Consider the following 8,444-nt stretch of genomic DNA (forward strand, 5'->3'; position numbering starts at 1 on the left):
CTCCTCGTGGTTCCGTGGCTTAATGAAATGGTGAGATCATCAGCTGACACTAATATAATGTTTATCATTGCCGGGCAGCGTTCCCATGCTTTCCATAGAGCGACTCGTTCTCATCCTGCTGAGGCTTCCTTGACCCCACATTTCACACTGCAACTGTCCCCCACCACGCCTGCCACTCTGGACTCACCAATCCTGCTTTACTTCGTCTTCCCGTAGCACTGATCACCCTGTAACCCTCTGCAGCACTGATCTGTTTATTTTTAGTTTTTAATTCTGTCTCTTCCCACATGAATGCAAACCCCATGAGAGTGGGGTCCTTTCTCTGTTTTGTTCGCTGATCCATATATACCACATTCCCGGACACGTTCCTGGGTCCTAGTAGGTACTTGATAAATAATTGTTAAGTGAATTACTTAATGCTGGTTTACAGAGGAGGTTCGGTGTTTTGCTCAAGGTCACGCAGCTAGCGAGAGACAGAACTAGGAGTCCGGACCCTCCCCCCACCTCCCGGACGCCATAGTCCACACACTTCAGAATTGACCTGTAGTGCCTCTTGAACAAAATAATAAGAATTTGTCTTTCTAGTTTATCCTAAAGTTCGGAAAGCACTTTCACATTATATTCGCTCTTTTAATGTACACCGCGGTTCATGAGCAAGGGAGGCCAGGAATTGCTATCTGTCCCATTTTATAGATGAGCAAACCGAAGCTCAAGGATACAAGGGGAGGAGTTGAGTGCACAGAACACAGCCTTGAACCCGGAGGCAGCACTGCCTCAAGGGAGGTGCGGGGAGTCAGACGCAGGCCACTCCTCATCTGAGCCCTGTGGGGACACAGCCCTGGGCCAACTGAGTCAGGGCCCAGCACCCCCAGTTCCACCACCTGCTCCATAAGCCTTGCTGTTCCTTCTGCTGGAAGAGGACCAGGGGACTCTAGGCCACCATGACTCTGCTCCTGTGCGAGCCCCTGAGGACACCTCCCCCCGCCCCCCTGCCCCCCTGCTCGTGAGCAGCAGGAGATCCTGGCCATTCTGCTCTACTGCCGGGGAGGGACGGCTCCTCTGGGAGGACCTGGGGTGTGCTGAGGGACAGGACAGTCCCCATGGCTGGAGGTCTGGTGTGACAGGAGGAAAAAGGCAGCTTGTGAGTCTTCCCCGGTGATGCCCCCGTGCTGCAGAGATCCCTGGCTTCTGGCCTCCAGCCCCTCTTCCCCCCTCCCCACAGAGACCCCCCCAGACTTCTCCTCCCTGCAGGTGACTCAGCTGCCCTGAAAGAGATGGGGAGGGGTGGGTCCCAGCTTACCTTCTGCCTTTAGTCCCCAAGACAGAAGCAGCCTCTCCCCCTGGCAGGGCCACGGAGGCCCTATTTATATCAGAGGGGTGGGGACGGAGCCGTTCCCAGAGCGTTCTGTGCCCAGGCTGGGGAGGAGGGGGGTGACATCACTTGGCCGACGGTGGGGGTTGGGGCCTCGGGCAGCCAGGCCGGGCTGGGGGACAGGCGCCAGAGCAATTCTCAGGCAGAGATTCCGTCCAGGAAGTCAGGGTGATCGATACACGCTTTCACTGCTGAACAGAATGAGCTGGAATGCCATCAAGTTACACATTTACTGAAGTTTACCTGCACTGGGACCGCAGAGACAGAACACAAGAGCGGCCCACATAGGGTGTGATGTGTCTCTAACCTGAGATGTGACAGCCCGAGGCCCAGGCACCCAAGCTTTTTGCTTTCTCTTTCTCTCTTTCTTTCTTTCTCTCTTTCTCTTCCTTCCTTCCTAACTTCCTTCCTTCTTTCTTTCTTTCTTTCAAGAGACAGAGACAACACAAGTGGGAGAGACCAGAGAAGGAGGAAAAGACAAACAATCCCAAGCAGGCTCCGCACTGTCAGCACAGAGCCCCATGTGGGGATTGAACCGACAAAACCATGAGATCATGACCTGAGCCAAAATCAAGAGTCAGACGCTCAACTGCCTGAGCCACCCAGGCGCCCCTCATCCAAGCCTTCTGACAGAGCCCTGTTGGGGTGTGCTTCCAAGAGTCCCTAAGAGTGCGCTTGTAACCCCGATGGGCAGGGGAAAGAGCCATGCAGGGCAGCCTGGGGGTGACTTCTGACTGTAGGGCCTTGAGCGGCTCAAGCAGCCTTTATCACCCACTCTGTGAGAGGCCCGCTGACCTGTCAGCGGAAGAGACACAACCAAGGAGAAGCACCTTCTAGAGACTCGTGATTTAGCTGGGGAGACGGTTAGACACCAGCAACAGTACAGCCAGATGGAAAGGCACCAACAAAGTGCTTTCAGATCACGGGAGGGAACCGTCTGTTAAAACTGGGGAAGGTTTCAGGAGGAAATGTCATTTCAGTCAAGCTTTGAAGGGTAAATAAGTTGGACTTAGAAGCTGCAGAAGGGATTTTAGAGGCTTATATGATGGTAACAAAGAGGTGGGAACACGTGGAGCCTGCTTGGGGACACCAGCACCCCTAAGGTGCTACAGGCAGGGCAGGGGTGACAGCACATTGCTGCTGCTCCCTGTGCCTGTCTTTCCTGGGTGTCCCCAGATGCAGGGCTTCAGGCAAAACTCTCCAAGATTGGAGCCAATGCACATGTTGAAACAGACTTGCGCCCCCAGATCTGGATCATGTGACCCAGTAATATGGAAAGAAAGGACGCTGGTTGGAGCCTGAGCACCAGCTCAGAGGTCAAAGTCGATGCCACAAGAAGGAAGGACTGAAGATGTCTGAGCAAGGAAGTGCCATGACGCCAACTTCTTTTTTTTTTTTCAATATTTGTTTATTTTTGAGAGAGCACAAGTGTGGGAGGGGCACAGAGAGGGGGACAGAAGATCCGAAGCAGGCTCTGTGCCGACAGCAGCAAGCCTGACGTGGGGCTCAAACTGACCGACCTCAAGATAATATCCGGAGCCCAAGTCTGATGCTCTATCGATTGAGCCACCCAGATGCCCCAGGGCTTCTGCTTTGACAAATGTCCTCTAGCTGTGACAAGCATCCATGTGCCAGGTATCAAATTGCCAAGCTCAGGTCCCTGAGAGAATGATGAAACCAATAACCCAGACAAGGACAAGGTTAGTGCAAGAGTTCTGGGGAAGCAACATGAAGACTTTCATTTCAAATGGGTTTCTTTCCAGCATCTATTGGACCCCAGCAGGGGATACTTGGGTAGACAATTCCCGCCCTCGGGATGGAGATCTGGGCTGGAGACACAGACATGGGGGCTAATGGATCATGGTGGGATTCAAGGCCTATGGGTGGAGATCTTCCCATGCAATCCCCACCCCCACCCCACAGAGTTACAGATGAGGAAAGGAAGAAGAGGGAAACCAAGGGACGTGGGGGATGGGAAGAGAGTCTGCGCAGGAGTGGTGGGGGTGGGCTTGCAAGACACAGGGAGTGGTGTTCCAGAAGCCAGGGGGAGAGTTCTGAGAAGTGAGGAGTTAGGGCCTGAAGGAGGTCTTTTGGGTGGTAGGTCAGAAGGGCTTAAAGCCATTGGTGCCGAGATGTGTCCACCCAGAGCATTCTTGATTGATTATTTATCAACTATATTGCTCATCAAGGACCAAAAGGAGGTGGGTAAAGTCCCTCAGGAGTCGGAGAGAGGCCTCGGGGAACGAGGAGGGAAGGGCCTGGCTGAGATGGTTTGAGAAGCCAATAAAAGCCTGAATTGTAAACTCCTCTTCGGAGAACTGTGGTAAAGAAGAGGGGAGTGGCTGGAAAACTCTATATTCTCCACTCTCAGGTAGAAGGAAGAAAGAATTAATGTGTATTGAGCAGTGTGTTAAAAATCAAAATTCTACCAAGTAAAGGTGAAGACCCAATGATTCATGAACTGGGCACCATCCCATCTAGCAAATAGAGGGGAGCCCCACTGAGCAAAACAAAAGTTTACAAAGGCAGAGAGAAGGCACATAGACAAAGAGTAAAGGAATTTATTAGCAAGGAATTCATTGTTTAGACAACATTGCCCTCCGAAGAGGAGCAGAAGGGGTCTATGAGTAAATTTCCTAGTATCGACCAGAAAATTCCATGTTGACCGGTGAAAGGTTACATTTTTGAGAGGTTGAAACTGCAGTTAGGTTAGCTATTAAGTTTTGGTTTGCTGAGTTAGCCTCTCTCTTTTTCTTTCTTTCTTTTAATAATAGATACAATTTCTTGCGTGTTCACTCCATCAGTGGAAGTAAGGGACAGTTGATCTGTGGCTAAATGAAGGCTGTTGAACAAACAGTAACTACTGGCTATGAAATTGAGTAAGCCATCCCTCAGATTTGGGTCCATGAATGGAGTCATGCATAGCAGGCAGCATTGGGCCACACTGATGTACTGGTCAGGGGGTGCCCCTCAGGCTGATGACATCTGGGGGCCAAGTCCACTCTGTGGTTACTGAGATGAGGCTCGGTCTAAGCTAAAACTCCCACTCTCCCATCTCCAGACCAACCAGCTAGACAAACACAAACAAACTCCTACTCTAAAGCAAAACAAAGCCAAACTGGGAAAGTAGGAGATGCTCTATTGATGTACATGATGCAATGAGACTCTGAGCCAGGTGGAATGAAGTAAGGAAAGAACGAGGGGTAAACACAGGAACTGGGTTTCTATTTTTGCTTCCAGGACAAAACTAATTATTTCACAGAGGACTTGTTTCTGCCTGCATCAGAGCTCTTCTCTGGTGAATGCGCCTGGTCCAGGACACAGGCATCTACAACACATCATTTACTGGAACCAGGGAACAGGAAGGAGCTCCCTGTCCTGAGTCCAAGTTTTTCTTTTTATGACAAGGACACGGTCCACCACTTGTGAGTCCTCCTCTCCGCTCCTCTGCACCAGAGAACTGGACCAGCCCTTGGGGCTCTCAGTTTGTAATGGGGGGTGGGGGGGGGGCACGTGCCTGACTCAGTCAGTTAAGCGTCCGACTTCAGCTCAGGTCATGATCTCATGGTTCATGGGTTCAAGCCCCACGTCAGGCTCTGTGCTGACAGCTAGCTTAGAGCCTGCTTCAAATTCTGTGTCTCCCTCTCTCTCTGACCCTCCCCTGCTCACGCTCTCTCTCTCTCTCTCTCTCTCTCAGAAATAAATAATTTAAAAATTTGTAAAAATAAATAAATAAAAGGGGCTCATTAGGGAGAAGTGCGTCTCCTTCCGATAAAGAGTACTTAGATACAAAGACAGTTTTCTCGGCTAGCATGGGCTTTAAGCTCGTGTAAATAAAACAAAATAATCCCCCACCCCCATCTCACCAGGAAAGCATCTACTCCCTCTGTTAGATCTCTTGGACATCACAGGATGCCCTGGGCCCTGCCCCACACACCTCTATACACAGCCTTTGCATGGTGGGTGTGGCTGCCGATTTAGACGCAGCAAAGCTTGGGCTGGAGGAGATACGGATTTGAGATAACAAAATTCTGGGAGATCTCATGACTGGAGCATATTTCAGAGATTATAGCCAAACAGATGGCTTTTCCTGGTCACCAGTGACCGTTGTATAAATAAGATGCAGGTTGTTTGTTTCTACCAATTTCAACTTTAGGCTATGTAATGAGAGAACTAAACTACTACTAAAAAGTAATAATCAACTTTATGCCAAGTGCTGTTGGGTGTGCACCTCTCCTCTCCCCTTACACCTTCCTCTGTCCACATCCATGGAGAAATTGGGAAAAGTAAAGATCCACTTTCGCAGCCTCCTCTGTAACCATTAATTACGTCAATGGTCAAGCAAGATGGTTCTGGCAGAAATTTAAGAGCTTGCTTCTGGGAGTCTCTCTGCTTTCCTTGTATTAGCAGAGTCGGTGGCTCAAACCCTACTCCTCTTCCTCCCTCAAGTGTTATGTAATGTCTGCCGACGGACCAGCCATCTTGCAACCAGGACACAACAAACATAAAGACCAATGACCGACAAACTAAGAATGATAGAGAAAACCTGAGCTTTCTTTGGGCACAGAGCTGCCCAACTAGTACCAACGGTTGTCTGTCTCTGGGCCTCGGCTTGTTTGAGTACAATGGTAGCGTTTGTAGATGGCTACGTGCAGCTTTGCAGCTATTAATAGGGACTTCATCCCTAATACCATAATTTGTATTCCCATTGAGAGGCCAAAAATGTATTTCTGTTGAGTACAGTAAATTTCCTGTCAAACTTTAGCCTCTTTGTAATGGGGTTTCCTTTTTACATTCGTTTTAGTTGCACTTTTGGTTTTTCTTTTTTTAAAGTATAGTTGACACATGGGGCACCTGGCTGGCTCAGTCAGTAGAGCTCGTGACTCTTGATCTCAAGGTTGAGAGTTCAAACCCTGCATTGGGCATGGAGCCTACTTTAAAAAAAAATGTATAGTTGACACACAGTGTTACATTAGTGTCAGGTGTATAATGCAGCGATTAGACAGTTCTGTATGTAATGCTATATTCATTACAAGGGTCATTGCTTTTGTATTTAAGAGAGTGATCTAAGTATAAAGTGTGACAATTTCCCAGTTAAATTCAAAGCTTAATCTGCTATGCCCAGATGCGGTTCATGAAAACATTAAGCCTGGGATGAATAGCAAGGTTAGTGTTATGCCTTGCTTTGCAATTAGTTTTTATTTTGTCATATTTTGTCATGCTACACCTGTAATTAACACTGGGATGAAGGTCTGGAGGATCATTCTGCCTTCATTTTTGTGGGGACAGGGATGGGGGAAGGGGCAGAGGGAGAGGGAGAAAGAAAATCTTAAACAGGCTCCTCAAGCAACGCAGGGCTCAATCTCACAACTGTGAGATCATGACCTGATCTGAAATCAAGAGTTAGACACTCAACCGACTGAGCCAGCAGGCACCCCCTTGCCTCCATTTTCAGTAAGATGGCAATCTGATTATCTTCCCTTTATCCTTCCCCGGGAGGTTTTACAGTTCTTGATTTAATTCACAGGGTGATGAGCTCCTTTAAGAAAACTGTGTATGACCTTACTGATACACATATTGTGGGGGTACAGGGCTTTGATGCTGAGAAGCTGGGCGAAGAGAAACCATTTCTAATGCTCATTCCAGAAGCTCTCTATCCATTGTAGTCTATGGTCAACCCTAGTGAGTAAAGGCTACTTTTATAAAATAAATAATAGAATGGCATTAATCTGTTCCAGGGATTGGCAAGCCACAGCACACGGGCCAAATTTGGACCACAACTCTATAAATAAAGCTTTGTTGGAGGACAATGAGCTGTCACCTCACACCAGTCACAATGGCTAGAATCAAAAAGACAAAAAATAACAGGTGGTGGCGAGGATGTGAAGAACACAGAACCCTCATGCACTGTTGGTGGGAACGTCAATTCATGCAGCCACTGTGGAAAACAATATGGACGTCCCTCAAAAAATTAAAAATAAAGGGGTGCCTGGATGGCCTAGCTGGTGAAGCACCTGACTCAGTTCAGGTCATCTTCTCATGGTTTGTGGATTTGAGCCCCGCCATCAGGCTCTGCGCTCTCAGCAAGGAGCCTGCTTCGGAACTTCTGTCTCCTCTCTTTCTGATTCTCCCTCACTCATGCTCTCTCTCTCTCTCTCTCTCTCTCTCTCTCTCATTCTCTCTCTCTCAAAAGTAAATAAGCATTAAAAAAATTAAAAAAGAGGAGCATCTGGATGGCTCAGTCAGTTGAGCGTCTGAATTCAGTTCAAGTCATGATCTCGCAGTTCATGAGTTCGAGCCCCGCATCAGGCTCTGTGCTGACAGCTCAGAGCCTGCAGCCTGCTTTGGATTCTGTGTCTCCCTCTCTCTGCCCCTCCCCTGATCATGCTTTGTATCTCTCTGATTCAAATATATATGTATATATATATTAAAAAATTTTTAATAAAAAATTAAAAACAGAGACATCATGTGATGCAGGGTTTCCACTACTGGGTATTTACCAGAAAAGAAGGAAACACTAATTCAAAAGGAAATACATACCCCTATGTTTACTGCAGAATTGTTTACAATAGCTAAATTATGGAAGCAACTTGAGTGTTCACTGATAGATGAATGGATAAAGAAGATGTGGTGTATACAGTATACACACAATGGAATATTATACAGCCATAAACAGAACAAGATCTTGCCATTTGATCTTGTGACAACATGGAAAGATCTAGAAAGTATTATGCTAAGTGAAATAAGTCAGTCAGAAACAGACAAATACCATACAATTTCACTTACATGAGGAATGTTAAGAAAATAAAACAGACAAACAAAAAACAGACTCTTGAAATCAGAGAACAAACTGGTGGCTGCCAGAGAAGAGGTGGGTGGGGAAATGGACAAAATAGACAAATGGGATTAAGAGGTAAAAGCTTCCTGTTATAAAATAAATAAGTCACGGGGATGAAAAGTGCAGCATAAGGAATACGGTCAACGATATCGTAATAACGTTGCATGGTGACAGATCGGGGGCTACGCTTACAGTGTTGAGCACTGAGTAATGTATAGAGGTGCTAAATCAATG

General features: G+C 47.6%; 1 protein-coding gene across 1 annotated transcript in view; it reads right to left on the minus strand.

Moving 5' to 3' along the window:
* The window catches only part of AGT (angiotensinogen), an 11,351-nt gene extending 10,009 nt beyond the window's left edge, over positions 1-1,342 (minus strand). The window contains exon 1 of the mRNA XM_077751656.1: positions 1,301-1,342. The gene's annotated coding sequence lies outside the window, so the exon portion shown is untranslated. The remainder of the gene's footprint in view (positions 1-1,300) is intronic.
* Between the last annotated feature and the right edge of the window lie 7,102 nt (positions 1,343-8,444).

The sequence above is a fragment of the Crocuta crocuta genome, unplaced genomic scaffold, assembly GCF_008692635.1.
Source record: "Crocuta crocuta isolate KB4526 unplaced genomic scaffold, BGI_CrCroc_1.0 scaffold59, whole genome shotgun sequence".
NCBI lineage: Eukaryota > Metazoa > Chordata > Mammalia > Carnivora > Hyaenidae > Crocuta > Crocuta crocuta.